Here is a 17,959-nt window from a genome sequence, read left to right as displayed (position 1 = left end):
TTCACATTATCTTAAGTGCTTTGCAAACATACATTATATGAATAATCCAGTAGTAAAAGCGGGCGAAGCCGCAATAGGGTCGCTAGTAATAAATAAGAATCACGTCTACGATAAGCCGGTAGAGTGCGATACATGGCTAATGAACGCAATGTTTTTAGTTTTTATCCGTCTCAATTAACATTGTGGACAATCTTCGATATATTATCTCAAGTCCGCACTCACGTATACTCACTCACTACGTGGCTTCAATAATTCATATGAAGGGGCGCAGTCCCGGTGCAGTGTGGAGCGGCGTGGGCCTCGCGCGCTCCTCTCCTACAATTACGCGCTTGTGTCATATTTACAGGCCAGGTAATTGCCATTCAATTACGAGGCCAGCGCTGAGCCGGTGCTGGTGCGAGCGGGAGGTCCGAGGGCCGGTTGTGGTGCTGTCCCGCTTTCGCGCGTGCAGCCATCAATCATCGAACACCCCCCGCTGGACGTGTAGGGATGGGACTCCAACAATGTTCGGTAAGTGGGCAAACGCCACGCTAAATTGATTCAGAACCATTTCGATTTCAGTGGTGTTTTGCTTTATTAACTTAAGTTAAGTATTATTTTCCAATCTCAACGTTTAACTATGAAATCGTAACCGATTCCGGCTATTTAGATACTTATCTAATATCCGCTTACACCTATCTATACCTACTTATTTGCACAATGCTTATACATATTTAATTCAATATTATTATCATAAACTTTCGCATTTAAATCAACTGATAATAAATAATTGAAGTAATTAAAATTAATTAAGCACATAAAGTATACTTCATTCGGATATCACTAATTAAGACTTATTTAACACTGGCTGTACGCGAGGCTCAATTCAGCTCAGAAAACATACATTAACGAGCTTTTTCCTTGTTTTTCATTTTTCATATCTACTTAATTAGTACGTGTTTATAATAAACTAACAATTTCCGCGGCTTTACGTACAGTTTTCCATGAATTGGATTTTACTCATTAGTAAAATAATATTAACATAGCTACTCTACATTTATATTAATGTCATACATTAACAAATCTTTTAATTTCAATTGCTTTTAAGAACTAGATTTTTCTATAATATATTTATAAACCACACATTTCACGCTTATTTGAAACCGTCATAATTTTAGTTATAAAATTATTATATTCTTTATAATTTCGCACTTATATAATAACTTTGATAACCGTGACGCGGTGTTAATGAGCGAAATAAACTTAATTAACTTGTAAAGAATGTTAAAAATATAAAATTGTAATTAAAAATAATTACTGCTAGCTCGTAAACGTTTTTGTTTAACTTTTAATTTTATTGTAATAACATTTTTGGTTTAAAATATTGTATTTACGAATATCGATATCTCGATACTGGCCAACCCTTCGCATTCGATGCGGACGGCCACAGGTATGCAATCTTTTGCTTTATGCCTTTGCCCTATTGCGCTATGAGTCGATACTCATTCCATTTTTAAATCACATAAAACTGTATTATTACGAATCGATATTATTTAATTTCGTCAAATCAATTAACTTTTTATAATAACTTTATTTGCTTTGTTATTTAATTATTTACTAACTAGTTAATATGATTGTATCTCGAATACTGTAGCGTGGGTAGTGAGAATCTAGAGTCAACACACTTCGTTCTAAACTTAACCTAGATTCTTGAGACATAGCGTGTAGAATGGCGGAACTTAACGCCGTAAACATACGTGTGTTATACATATATCCACCTACTAAAAGAGTAACTATAACAGAATATTGCTTCAACACATAAGTAATACGAATACGAGATATTTTTTTACCGTAATATTTTTAAAGCCTCACTTTTAATTAGCTATATAGACTAGATACTAATTAAAAGAAAGAGTTACCGAGCAATGAAAGTGAAGGTTAGAGCGTAGGTAAATTAATCTGAGATTTTTCTTGGAAAAGTCGGTTTGCTTGTTTCAATTACGTTTACTAATGACTTGACTTTTGCTCACTAATTAGCTACTTCACTAATTAATCACAATGGGTTCGCCTTGTAACGTTGCCTAATAATATACGAAGTTCATGTTTACATACCTTTAGTATACTTTTTTTTAGTAGGTTATGCAGTGGGAACCTGGGAACTCAATCTGTTCCCATTAAGACACTTCCGTTCCCCACACTCCGCTTAAGGCATTGCGTGTTGAGTAACGGAACTCGTACTTTGCCTCATCGGAGAGAGACAATTAAAATATTTAATTTCCTCGAGTGGCAATCGAACCCACAATCTATCGCATTTCCCAGTAGTATCTACGCTTGTGCCCCTACGCCACGACTGGCTCCTAATTAAACGCTAATTTAAATAAAAGGTAATTATTGTCAGCATTGGAATATACTTTAAAAGTATGTAGTTATGTTTTATATAACCAATTAAGTTTTCTCGTAAGCGTTTTTTAGTTTTTCTTGTAATATAATTAATTTTACTTCGTTTTAATATACATAAGAGTTGCTTTTTTCCTTCTTTTAATTAAAGAGAATCGAGATTTCAGTATAACAGAAGTAAGATTTTTTTTACAAATTAATTATTAAGTACGTTTGTTTGTTACGTACGTCCATGTTTATCTTTATAACAAATAAATAGGATCATTAAATTTCTTACAAATTCAGTTTATAAAAATATACCCTGTTAATATAATGAATCCTAAGGCGCTGATATATTGTAGACAATAATTATTTATGATTTTTCTGTTTTAATTTGACCTAAATAGGGTCAAATTAAAATAGATTGGGAAACATGACAATATTTTCAAAGGTATCTACTATATCACGACATCATTATTTTTCTCTTAAAGTTTTTAAAGAAACATATTTTTGTTAAAATAGTAAACGTTAATGAGGGCTATTACCCCTACTAGTCTCTACTCCTTTCATGTTATTAAAGGAACCTTTTTGTTCAATATGTAATTAATACTTATTTCTTGCAATTTGCAGGGTGAACAAAAACAATCTAGAATGATATCACTCCGTGTTTCACTTAGAAACCGGAGTAATTATGTGTGCAGAGACATAGTAGATCAATTTAACGCAGTATTTAATCTTAACAAAACTAGAATTAACGGATTTGAATTTATAACCACCGTGTGCAGGTATCAGTTCCTAGGAGTTAATCATTGGTAACTTCATGAAGATGCTTAGTATTTAACTACTAGATAGACTACTACGCTATATTTCGGATTTATACCCCGATTTGTTAAAACGATCCATAAAAGTTATTGGTAAAATTGAAAAAAAAATATTTTACTATATTCGCATTAGCAACAACTTTTTAATAAAAATCAACATTAGCTAGCAGTTAGTAACAAATATCATAATTTTATCTGATGGTAACGTGGTAAATATATGTTTTAATATGTTAGTCAACAATCACATAAATGTATGTCAAATTGATCGATCGCTCTCGCCTCGCTAGAGATAGTGCTACAGCCTTCGAATTCATTATATCCAACATTAACTTATCCAATTAAGTGCATTACGCTTATCTAAGCCTCTCATTATGGTAAGTGATGGTGTCGTAAGTGGTACGAGTCGATACTTTATTATTAACTGAGTGGGGCTAAAGGAACTTCGTGGTGGTTGACCGAGACTCTACGCTCTACATTGAAATGTTATAATAATCGTTATAGAATTTAAAATAACGTTAGAACACTGTCAACGTTGCGTATCAGTTCTTTTGATATATTCATATTGTTTTAATGCTATTTACTGCATATTATTTCCAAAATAACATGATTTTGTTAACTTAAAAGATTTGCTTGATATAATTATTGCAACTTCAATATATTTTTAAAATTCCATGCTAATTAATATCATACTTTTGTTTATGTAATTTACGTAATGTTAGATTTGTTGTCCTTTTGTAGTGTAAATATGTGACAATAGGAGATAAAATATGTTTATGACAATTACAACATGTAATAAAGACTATCCTTTGAAACAAATATGTTGCAAAACTAACTGTATAATATTACTTTTTTTTTTTAAATAAATCAAAATGTAACAAGCTAAGGTCTTTTTTAAAATACTAATATTTAAATACAAAATTACCCATAATTAATGCACTAAGACGTTTCAAGGAAATACACATTTGTAAGAAATATTTTAAGAAATAATACACTTATAGACAAAATGACACTTGTAATAGTACTAAATGTATTAATACATGGCAAGAATGTTAACGCGATAGCGTCTACGCGCTGAGCGTGCTGCGCCGGCGCAAGTAGTGCCTTTATCTACTTTAATCATTGAAGTTGTCTCACTTTAATAGTAATTGTATTGCTTCAATATAGAACATGAATATTTATAAATGAACATTTATTTAATCTATTTTTTGTTTAATATTGAATAGTAGGTAGGTATATTCGTTAGAATAGATATATTCGTTAGAAACTCTACGTGAGTATCTTTTTGGATTCTATAAGATAAGATGATAAATCTATACTAATATAATAAAGCGGAAGAGTTTGTGTGTTTGTTTGTTTGAACGCTAAGATCTCTGGATCTACTGGACCGATTTACTATGTTTTTGTTTTGTATGAAAGCTGCATTCTTCAGAAGTGCTATAGGCTATATAATATTACATTACACATATGTACTAATAAATTAAAATACTTTCTAATTTGACATGCAATTTATTCTGCCATGTTAATAACAACCGTAACGCAAAAGCAACGGTTTGCAAAATTTCTTTGTTGTTTTAAGAAAATGTCACCCAAAATATTATTTTATTTCAAGTAGGCGTAGCCGCGTCCGGGTCCACTAGTAAGAAATAAAATTAAGAATTTGACTTTGAGTTGGCAGACGATAACCCCATTTTTAAAAAAATATTTTTAATATGTTTCTACTAACAAATATAATTTATTTTAAGCCTTGTAAGTATCAGAAATAAATACAGAAAAATAAGTGTTAACACAATTATGTTTTGCGGTTATTAAGATGACGACAAACACCGTCTCGTTAACTGCTGATTTGCATGCAGGTTGCGTGATCGTCTGCGCGTGACCAGAACAATGCTAATATTTAATATTAAAAATGAAATTTATTCGTTGAGTATATATCGTGAGGTCTATATTTTGTGCTATGAATTAAAATTAAATTAAAGTTATCACTTCATAGTATCGCTATGATATATTACTGTGAATTTTACCTGTTTTTACAACTACTAAGATAGTTTTAATGATATCCTAATTTATTTTAATTAAAATTTGTGACGGCTGTTTTTTGAAATCTTAGGGTAAATTAGTTAAATAAATACTTTGAACAGTTAAACAAACTTAATATCTAATACACCACTTCATTTAGAAGTAATTCGAATTATTTTCGAATGAAATAACTATGATGTAAGTGATAAAATTAGTCAGGCTTTGATGCGTTTGATATACGCTTGACCAAACGCCATGACATGCTCTCCCTACTTAAAGGAATTTATTATGTTTTTAAAAATATGTTTTAAAGACCTAGTTACTTTTTTTCTAAAAAAATTCGAACCAGATATTTGAATGGCTTAGTACTAAGTTTTCTTTAGTAAGATATTTATAAATATAAGTTCATACTACTCTCTTAAGATTTATTATTCGATTTCCAAACAACCCAAACAAAGTGACCGATACGGAAATTTTTGTATTTTCTATTTTCCACATTTTTTTTCTCCTGCTACCTAAACAAGAATGAGTTTATTTAACATTTAAATTAAGCGAATACATTCGCAAATATTATTTTACTTTAAATATTAAATAAAAATATATATATGTAGATAAATATATATGCAGATAGCTACAGCACATAAATTATAGCAACTGTACAATTAAAACATACATAATTGCCTTAATTACGGCCTCGATAATAAATTTTCTTAAAACGCAATCAAAAAAACATATATTTCATGTTTACATAGTCTGTAAGGCTTTGCTAATTAGATATTTCCATACTGATATATGAACACGCCTATCGTAGAATATTCTAGTCTACTCGGTAATTAAAGGCGAGCTTTTACTGTATTAATGGAATTCAATTAAAGGAAAATTACCCGTAGTTTCTAGTTGATACTAAATCACGATTGGTTTCTTCCGCTGCTGTTATAAATTTAAATATGCAGTTACTGGACTGCTACCGTGGAGATACATTTTATGTTTTTATTTAACAATTGTTTCGCTAAGAAATTTCTTTGTACTTAATTATTTAATTGCTTAGGTATTACAATATGCTAATGATTCGTTTCTTCGTTTTTCGTTCGTTTATAAAATGATTAAATTTATATCTTATTTAAGTAAAAAATAAGGTCTTCACGTCATTTTCTCATATGAGTAACAATGTGTGTGTGTGTGTGGATCACAGATGGCGGCCAAGAAAAATACATTAAAAACAATAATAATATTTTAAACTAACATGAAAATATAATTAAACAACCAACTATTGCAAACACTCAACCTATTTAAGATAATTTAAACCGACCAGCGTACGCTGCTCCGCGATACCAAGCAAGGAGAACCAACCCAGAGACTCTTATTGGCACTGACGCGATCGATGGCTCCCCTCGCGTCTACCAATCAGCTCCATCAAAACTCGAGCTCATTACTCAAAATCAATTAGCGTTATTAGTGCGGCGCGTCTTCGTTAGCCCGTGATGGAGGGTAATTTATTGGCATCTCTTAATTAGGGATAAGTCTAATTGGAGGCTTAGTCGTAACGAGGCCCTCGAAATCTGACGTCCCGGCGAATAAATTGGTCGGCGAGCTACGGCCTGTGCCTCGCCTGCACGCACTCCAGCCTCAACCGCTCTATTACCGCTTGTATTTCGACATGCCAATTCTGCTTTCGCTCTATAGTGGAAGATCTTTGAACTGTGGACTCCGTGTTTATTTATAAGCGTTTTTTGTGTGAACGCACAGAGAAGTGCCATTGGTGCTAATTCAGTAATTACTCGTTCTTTAAATATATCAGAGGCAGTCGTAGCATAAAGGCACAAGGGTGTTGCTTGAAACCGATGGTTGTGTGTTCGATCTCCAGACGAGGGAATGAATTGTTATTTACTAGTATTTTTTTTTTCGCTTTGGCACAAAGGCGTTGAATTAGTAAAATTAGGCGGAAAGTGGAGAACGGAGTGTTTTCACACTAGATTCCCTCTGCCTACACTGCTGTGTGCGGGATGCAGCGTGAAGCTGTTTTAAATTTTTATTTACTAACACGATTTGCTGCGTGTCCATTAGGTATAGCTATAATAGTCGCCGGCTTAAAATCGCGTGGGCGGATGTCTAGTGTTTTAACGAATCAAGGTTGTACTCTTTACTTAGCAACAAATTTTAAAACTATGCCAACGTGTTTGTAATATTTTAATTAATTATAGTTAAATTGTATATAGATTGATTTTGCAATTAATTTATTTTATTGTAATTAATGATTAAGATTCTTAAGTTTTGAATAATTCTCTTAATGTCATTAGTACCAATGTCTTGTTTTTTACTAATAATTATATTATTAGTAGTTTATATTTTTATTGTACTAATATAAATTTAAAGTAGGTTTCACACAAACGAACACTGGTTACGTACGGGTCGTTGCGGCGTGCGCTAAGCGGTGCGGTCGCCGCGGTCATCAAAGCGGTATAAATAAAAAAACAAGTGTAAGTTTCACAAATAAAAGAGATTGGACAACGGCATGATCAAGTGCACCGAGCGATGTAACGTGATATTTTGTAATGTGCTTTATTTTGCAGCGCCCGACCCGCCTGACCGGCCGTCTATAATTAGAATCAATTCTGGACACACACTTTATACAAAGAATATTTTTTTATATTTCAGTATCAAAATCTTACATATTTTGATTAAAAGTATGATTGTAAATATGACTGCAAAATTACTAAAGTTTATTCAGTTGTTCAGTGAAGTCAGTTGTACTACTTTTTGAAGCAAGAAGCTGTAAATTTGTAATAAATTTGCTAAAAATTTACTTATATTTACTAAAAACCTGCCACTCAACATGCAATGCGATAGTGGAGTATCTTAACACTAGCCTCCCTCTGCCCCCTATAAATGAGGGATACAGAAAACCAGAAAAAAAGAAGTGCATATTTTGAGCACAAATAATAATTATAAAAACAATATCGACATTTAGGTCGATAGATTCGATTGCAAAATTTTAATTGCTGTCTAGTATAAAATGCGAGACATCTATTCGTTAACACATTCATATAGTACGCGTTGCATAAAAACTGTTTAAAAACATTAAATATTCATACAATATCATGTGAGGTTATAAACCGTCATGGTGTTTGTTTCTTATAAAAAATTTGCATATTATTCTTGGGTACATTTAATATTAAATATATATGTTTTTTTTTACGAAATTCATTCTCGTGTGCTAATATATTACATATTTTATTATAATATTTATATTCTGTCTTCGGTTACAACCTAATATTAATTCAGCAGTGTAAATATTGAGTTTGTATTTGAAAACTTACAAGTAGTCCGTTATTCGGGTAAAAACAGGCTCAAAATTGATTGAAAAAAAGACTCGTAAAAAATTTGGCGGTGTTGGGACGCTATTGCAAGTTTGGGGGAAAATAATTTGTTAAGACTTTAGGTTCAAATTCGGGAATACTGTTTAATTTTTTTTTTAGATTCTCAGATTAAAGTGGACATAAGTAGTCACTTTGTTTTCCATTATCTACGGTTACAAATCCATAGAGAAACAATAATATTTCTGCAATAAATTTTCAATCCTGTGGTTATGTCAAAAAATCGTTTTTTCCTAATACGTTTTAGTATTATCTTATTCATTAAAATTATTAAGCATTGTACTGTAACTTTTACATATAAACAAACAAATGTCATGATAATGATAATTACTTAACTATGTATACATGCTAGTTTGAAGGAGGTACTTATTCTAACAAGACGTATTCATATAAACAATATGCTTAATATTGCATAAAAACTACACATTCTAAACAGCGTTCATAAATCTATAGAATAATAAGAAAATTACCATAAACCCTAAGAAACGTTAAGCATAGAGATAGCAAATAGTAAATGACATGACAAAATATATTGCAACTTATAACTGCCTTTACGTCCCACTGTTAAATTGTAGATTTCTCCTTACGAAATATGTATGTATGTATGTACGAGTATATGGAAGATTCCGATGAGTTGAGTGTCTCGCGTGCTAACGGATTTCTTTTATAATTTTCTTGAACTGTTTTCACGCTTTGAAGAACGCATATTTATGAGGAAAAGTTAAATTTTGTACTATATTTAACTGTTATTAAAAGTAGGATGTTATAAAAAGTTGTTAACGTATTTATGAACCTATGGAATGTATTGTACTCTACGAATTTACAATTTGTAGAGTAAAGCGTCGATTGTTTGTAGTACTCACTTTTCCTATTTAATATTTTTAGTATTCTGTGTATAATCATTTTATGTCATACTGTTTTAAATTTAGATAGACATGAATCACAATAAAATTAAAGATATATCTTAGAAAACCTTTTAAGAACACCGTGCAAACAAATGGACATTTTAAAATAAAGTTAAAATGAGATCCTTGGTTTTCGCTTTACCCTTCCTAAGGACGACGTCTCGGCAGACTAATGCCTACAATGTGTATTATAGCATTTAATATAATAATAACGTAATGAAACGTCTCGCGCGCGGAGGGCGGGAGGGTGGAGGAGGCGGGAGGGCGAGGGGTCGCAGGGAGAGGCCGCGGGAACCGGTCCGTTGAGGTCATCGGCTGCGAGCCTTCCGCGACCAAAGTTGCCAGCGTAGAAGTGACTCCGTTGCCCATTTGTGTAATTATTAAAACCACAATTTAACTAGGACACTAATAATATATTATAACACAACAAGTGGCCTTATAAATGCTTGCATAATATTTTTGCAACTATATCTATATCGATGACCATGTTATTTATAAGGTGTCATAAAATTAATTATTTAACGGGTTTATTAAGAATAATTAATTAAAGATTCCATAAACATTTTATTACGATCTCAGTCACTGATTGACAGTTAAAAGTGTAAAGTCGATAACATACTAATTTATGATTAGAATAAAAACATAAATTATCCAAGGCGAATTTTCTTCCCATACGTTGACAACACCACGACAGTTATGGCGTACTCGGACGCGCCGCCCGCGCGTATGTTAATGCTCCATTAAGATTATACTAATTGAAAGCCAATAAATACAACGACTATGAATATTAATTTTATTTGGCTTAGTTTGGAACGAGGACCGGATCAGATAAACGATCGCGTGCGGGGTTACGTGTTTGTCTTTCAATATTTCTTCAGTAACGAATGAGATATAGAAGCTCTTAAGTGCTATGATATAAAAATCATCAATGTACTTTTAACATTAAAGTAAAACCACAATGTTAATAAACATGACTTGTTTTCATAGACAATTAACTCTATATAAAATGATTGATTGTATGTTCTGAATATATATGATTTTTTTCATACATATTTCACAGCTAGAAGTTTCATTATCAAACTGTAATTTCTATTCCTCATAAAGTCGTATAAGCAAGCAACAGAGGCGCTATGGCGGCTCTGGCGCTCGCATGACGTCTCGACGCCCGTCAATCCCGTCCAGCCGTTGCCGGCCGTCGATTACGCAGGACAAATCAATTACCGCTCGCATTCCGCCGGCAGCCGACCGACGAATTCTCTGTCATGATCCTATCGCTCGGTGATGACCTCTCGTCCGATGCGCCACGTCGTCGGACTGCGGAATGCAGGACATTGCGCCACAGGCTGCCCAAGCCGAGCCCTAGACTGGCAGCTCGGGCGCAATGGAAGACGCGCTTCGATCAACACGATGTGGATTCCTCGCATTCAACCGAAGATATGTATATCGGAGAGACGTCGTATAGCGTATACCTCAAGCACGGCTCACATTTGACCGTCAAGAATTCCGTGTTCGAATCCTCTGGCGGAATGTTATCTGTGCTCTGCATCGGAACTCGGCGTCAAACATGTCGGACTACATTTCTACATTTGTAACCGTTAATCTCCATTATATTTATTATTACATTTTAACTGTGACACGCATCCTGTTCTGAATAATGACTTAATAAGGTAATTGTACATTAATAATAATTGGTCCATTACTTGTTATATTATTATTTTGTTAATATACAAATACAAACATTCAAACAATTTTATTTTAAGAGACTCTTTTATTTTATTATTATTAATTAATGTTTATAGTTTTTTATGTAAGCGTGGAAACGAATATTTTCCATATATCATTGAAACATCCGTGTCGTAACTCCGAGAGGTAACCAGCAGGTCAATGCCGAGAACTTTCATTGAACGGAGGTCACCAGCTGGGTAACTGCTAATTATTTTTTGGCCCTTCTTGCGATAGATGACTATCTAACGCGGTTTAGTATTCATAGACTATTTTAAATTATTACTGCTGTAATGGCTGCGTGGTTAAATATTGCATGCTATGGTTAACTTGCAATGTTTAACCACGCAGCTAGCAACTGCAGTACAAAACTATAAATCGTATTTAGTGTGATTAGTGTGACATCACAGTTTGGTATTTAAGAAATAAATACTAATAGCTCCACTCAACGGAATCCCCACACTAGAAAAATAAAACGCGATATTGAGTTTCCGGTGGAAAGCAGAGAACGGAGTGGCTAAACACTAAATTCTCAACGACTACCCTATAACATATATGCGTGATATAAAGCTGAATAAACATATATCTATAATAATGATATACATAGAAAACCTTAAGACTTGTCGCATATCCAACAGTCACTGGACAACATTTTTCTAAGAAACTCTCAATAACACTAGTACCTAAGTATCAGTTGACGCGCCCACGCCCACGGTCCGTCCACTCCATTTTATGTTAATCGAAGAGTCATGTTCTGTCTCGAAATATAGTTTCAGGTATTAGGTGCATAGTATATGAATACATTAAATAGACTATTACCACGAACAATTTTCGCCTTTACAACCCTACGTTGACACCTCGTAAACACTTGACACTATCAACTTGTTGTGTGATACATATACTCGTACATGTATAACTTTATTATCAGTAAAATAAAATGTTATATATTTTTGTCTCTGTAAATATATGGTAGATTACACCAAAATCGGATATAGAGCCTATAGCAGGGTAAAGCAAGAAGTATAGCTAAAATATAGCAGAAGCAGAAAAATAAATTAAGTCCTAGTTAGCTTAAACATGGTTTTCATTGCTAAAGGACAAAATAGGTTGTTAGAGTTGTTAAGGTTTTGGACTAGACATGAGGCAAAATATATTATACAAGCTTATAATTTTTTTGACGTACTTATTATTTTGTGAAATAAATACAATGATTTTGTTTGTTTGTCCGTACAATGCTATATTTGACTTTAAATCCCATCCCCTTTAATGATAAAGTTCGGGGTTCGGTTGCGCCAGTCAGTCAATTTCTCTAAAGAAGGGCGGACAATAATTCGCTTAGCTCACTTTCACTATAACGAAGATACCTAGATCGAAACAAAAAAAATATTTTTCTTTCCACGTTTAACTGGAAAGTAAGGCAACGTAAAACATATTTGATTTAAAATTCTTTAGTCTAAATGCTGAAAAACGTAATTTATTTTGGCATTGACTAAAGACCGTCTGTCAGAACCGCGGATGAACTATTATAAGTTACTTTTATTCTTAAGATGCCATATAATTTAATAATATAAATAAGACCGATACCTTTTTACCTGATTGATGTACTAATATTTATTTTTTGAATACGTACCTAATATATCCTAAAAAATTACACCTTCAATTGCCAATATACATAATTATAAAAGCTAAAACAATAGAACTACAAAGATTAGCTTTTTACAGCATGATAATAATCTTATACAATACCAACTCATGTTTTATCAGAAATTTAACAATTGAAATAAAACAGGCGAGGTAAGCGTAAGGGCCCGACTCGAGTGCCTATTAATTAAGAGGGTTGAACCACTCTGTCTCTAATTAACTGAAGACCCAGGCCGCATTCGCAATAATTAGTTTCCTTGGAGGGCTGTTCTCACGCTCTTGGACCTCAAATACGCAGAATAACGGGAGTTTCATTGATTCCTATTATAATACGGAATATTCTATGTATTTATCTTATTTATAATTTATTTATGTAAATAAAATATTATGGTTATTTAAGATTTTTTTACAATAATATTTATCGTTAATGCAATAATTATTTATGATTGTTTTATTGACAATTCATTATTGTCAATTTTAATTTTCTTTTTAAACATAAGTTTTAATTGCAATAATAATTACGAGGCGACCTTTTTCAATCATTATAAAAATATTATTTATTGCCACTTACATATTACATGAGTATTTAGATATATTTATATTACCAAAGCATAAAATTGATTGTTTTAAGTTTAAATAAATATTAATTACGGATTTGTGTGTTTTATAGATGTCAAAATTACATATTAAAAATGAACATAAAAATAGTGTTAGTGTTAGAGTTACAAATGCCGCAGAAATTCGGAAAACTCAATTTTCTTTCCGTCTTTATAATATAGAATGAAATGAGTGGAATATGTCGAAAAACAGAGTAGTGTGATGCCCTTTAACTCGGATGAAAATATTCAATTTCCCCGAGTAGGGATTGAACCCAAAACCATCGCGCTTACACGTTGTAAACGATTGATATTTATAATAATTTTAATTAATTAAGTTTTATTACAGATGTATCCTCATTTATAAATAAAACATTAGAAATCACAAGCCAAGTGTGTCATCACCTTAACGTAATAAGTTATTTTCTTTTACTTTCATCAAGCACTTTCAATTTGTCATTTATTCATTCATTAGCCTGTCTTTCTTCTGAACACACGATTTCTCTTTTAATAGGGTGTAAAGCATGACTGCGTAGTACGTCTCTACATAGAGCCATATTGAAATTAATTATATATAAATGTTGTAAATATAAAATATTATTATAAAGCTATTCAAAGAAGAACTCCTGTCTTCCTATCACGTCATGCTATAAGCTGGATTGCCACCAATCAATTTAAATTTTAAATTTATCATATTATATATTTATTTACTTATGTGGATTTGATACCCACTTGCGGAAATGAATTGTTTAGAATTTTCATTTCCACGCTCTGGTAACAAGGAAGTACGAAATTGAGTTCCGCCATTCAACACGCAATGCCTTCGAAATTTCGGCGGAAAGTGCGGAACGTAATGTCTTAACACTAGAATCCCTCTGCCTACATAGTAGAGTTTCAACTTGGAGCTGAAAACAAATATTTTATTCTACACATCACCTGACGCAAAGACTTAAAGCTTTTAAACAAAAAAATAACTATATATAAAACTGTATATCGTAAAACCATAGTAAGATATATAAATTGTATTTCCAAATTGATTACAATATCAGTGTATACCGAATTAAATTTTTATTAAAATAAGTATACACTATTTCTATCGTAGCAAAATAGATTAATATAAACAAACCGTATAAAATACGTACATTTGCCACTTATAGGAGTAACGAGGCGCACGTAAAAGATGTCACTGTAACGCCATTACCGCGGTCAGCTGTCGCAATTTGTCTGCGAGTACGTGGATCGGTTATTAATCTCTCCACAATTAAGCACCGAGCGACCGTCGAATTGATTGTATCCCTTATTTGGCGAAATCACCGCGAGCGACGCCATTATCGCTTATTTTTATATTATCGTACCCGTATACCGTTACTCTACTTCAACTTCATAAAACTTGAATATTTTAATGAACACTTTGTCCATCCTTCGCTATAAATACAATTAATTAGTAATTAAACAATTGGATATATCGACGGCACAAAATATAGTATCGAAACAAAAAGTTAATAAGAACTCTTAAAACAATAATACCCGACGAGGGTGGTCAGGAATCTTTATTAAATCTCGAGCGAGTAATAAAAGCACAGTTAAATGCGGAGAACTCTGATGAAAATATTAATTAATGTTTCGAAATGGGAAACATGTTGCTAATTAAATGGCGATATCGCATAAAACGTAATTAGAGGCCAGGAGCATTCGTTTCTCACGAAGCGGCCGATGCCCCGGCGAGTCCCGCGCCGGCCGTGCGGTACCGTCCCGGCCGCGCCGTGCCATCTCCGTGTTTACGAAAGGAATGCACGAAAACAGGTTACGCCCGACCGTCTTACATACCTACTTGTATTAAATACACATCATAATAATAGATTCACTTTGTTGGCTTCATTATCTAGTCTTGTAATTACTTTAAACACATTCAAAACTAACTTTCTCGAAACCAAAACACGAATATCTTTTTCGATATTGAAAAATTCTTAGTTCGACTAAGTGAGGAGTTTATAGTAGAAATTCCGCGAGCGAAACTACGAACATTCCGTCGCTACAGAGTTTATTAAATACACTGACTGGCAAGTATTGGACGATGATGGACGCCTCAATGGGTGCTTTATTAAAAAAGTCAATGAACACTTATTGTAATTAGCGGTTTATCGGGTTGCCGACAAAAAGGTAATTGTTTTCCGACGGCTATCAATCTGGTCGGTCCGTCGAGCGCACGGCCTACACGTGCTCTCGCCTCTCGCCCGTCTCGAGCGCCTGTCGCTCTAACAGTGTAACCGACACAGGCCTTTTTGTTACTAAATTACGATCGACTGGTGAATAACAGCTTTATTAAATAGATTCGAAGTGATTTGCTTATTTTTGAAAGTGATACGCACTTATTATCGTTATCATTATCATTATATATAAAATATTATTTGAACTATTGCAGAATTTGCTTGTGATATGTATTCTCATTTTCGTCAGACATTTCTTTTTTTAACTTGTAATTCTTTTAAAAAAAATTGTGAGTTCGATTCCCAATCGGGGGAAGTTTTATTAAGGCACCAAGGCAAAAAAGGCACAACGTTACGTTTCGTTTCTCAACACAAGTGCCTCGAAAATTCGATGGAAAGTAGGAATGAGTGTCTTAAAATTAGGTTCCCTCTGCCTACCCTGCTGTACGGAATACAGGTTGAAGCCAAAAAAAAATGTAGCAGGAACAATATCAACGAAAAAAACCTAACCTAATACAAGTCATTACAAACACCACTAACGAATGTTATCCAATAATCGAACAAACGGCAGAGGCCCAGTTATTTCATAATGAGGTTATTGCCTAGCATTCTACTCCTTATCTGTCTAGTATGGCGTAGCGAAGAGCAGCACCAAATTGGCGTAGCGAATACGCGAAGCGATCGGCCCTGAAGATATAGCTAATGAAGGGCCGCGTGCGCAGATCTATTTGGCGAGATCTGCTCGCTGACGTGTGAAAACACCCAATTAATTAACGCGAAACGTTCACCGATCGCGTGCTGTGAAAGACCTAGACCAGCTCCCGAGCTGCACAGTTCGCGATTTAATTTGAACAGCTCATAGGATAGTGATGTAACTATTCAATCATATGCATGTCGTGATATACGTTGTTCTTTTTGTTATATGCCAAAAATGATAGAATGCAGAAATGTATTATTAGAATTATTGATATATTTAAAAAGAATACAACATCGCAGTACACTATTAGATTGAAAAGTATAAATATCTATAGAATCAACTACTATTTATATATATTTTTATATTTCTAAAGTTTAGATATATGACAGTGATACGACTCAAAGTAATAAGAGAGAGAGAGAGAGAGAGATCAAAGTAAAAAATCATATTACGTGAGAATTGTGAAATAGAAAAAAATATATGTACATATGTTTTAACTAAGTTATCAGAGGCAATTATCTAATTATTATTATTGAAGCATATTTTTAAACATCTAGGTAATAAAAAAAAAATACTGAGAAACAAACAATAGTTAATTAGATAGCGGCATAAACTCATTAATTCGATAGGTCTTGACGATTCCGCTTCCTTAACCCTGGTAGAAACCTTCTAATCAAGCTGTAACTTTAATGAGGATAGCATAAAGAATATATATAATTAGCCAGTCTAGCTTGTACTTGTTGAACCAGTGGGACGTTATAAGCAAGAAAATACATAAAATAATTATCAATATATAAGACATGATACTATCATTAATTAAATTGCTATGTTATTATATATGCATTCGAATAAAATGAATTTATAGTAATTAATATTACAGGTGCGATAGAAGTCTCATGGCAGTTAATTACCTAACTATTAACTATCCAATACTAACTTCTCGATGGCTAAAAGCGTATATCTGACTCTTTAAGGATGTATGGGTATTAAGTATATATTTTTTTTAATAAGTATTAGATTATATAATCGTATAAAGTGGTTATAAAGCTTATTTTTCTCATCGCTGTGAAATATGACTCTCTGTTATGCATAACAAAAATATTATTAAAATAATATAAATATATTACACACTAATACTGGTTATTAATAAGTTGTGCTTACTTGCAACCACCAGATACAGTAATTACAACATTTACGGTGCCATTATATGATAATCTGAACTAACATTACTTGCTGTCATTAACTCCCAAGCTTACTTGGTAATAAAAACTCGTTGTATAAATTAAATAAATAAAAAAACAAGACAGTTTACGTAAAAATCTATAAAATAATTGGATTCATCTAATAAACAATTAATTTAAACGCCAATCTAAAGGTTTTCTTCTGATAAAACATAGATGAACGCGATGCACTTGCTGTAAGCGAGTGTTAATGGCCCATTTGCCGAAGAAACTCTAATTGGCGGCGCGAGCGTACTTATGATCGCGCGCATTCTAGATACCGAGCACGCTAACCTGAAAATATATTACTTACAATACTGACAGTACTTCCAAACCTACCAACCTATACCAGGTAAGAAATAATAGGATATCATATACGGTTAATATACCGAAATATGTAAGAAA

At 32.9% G+C, this 17,959-nt stretch overlaps 1 protein-coding gene across 1 annotated transcript in view; it reads right to left on the bottom strand.

Annotated features, from left to right (window-relative positions):
• The window catches only part of LOC146541595 (LIM domain transcription factor LMO4), a 121,295-nt gene that overhangs the window by 77,769 nt on the left and 25,567 nt on the right, over positions 1 to 17,959 (bottom strand). The gene's annotated exons all lie outside the window — the stretch shown is intronic.

The sequence above is a fragment of the Heliconius melpomene genome, chromosome 1 (assembly GCF_056956725.1).
Source record: "Heliconius melpomene rosina isolate 202511_hmr_F chromosome 1, ASM5695672v1, whole genome shotgun sequence".
Taxonomy (NCBI): Eukaryota; Metazoa; Arthropoda; class Insecta; order Lepidoptera; family Nymphalidae; genus Heliconius; species Heliconius melpomene.
The sequence above is the reverse complement of the archived record's forward strand: the minus strand, read 5'-3'. Positions and strand labels throughout refer to the sequence as shown.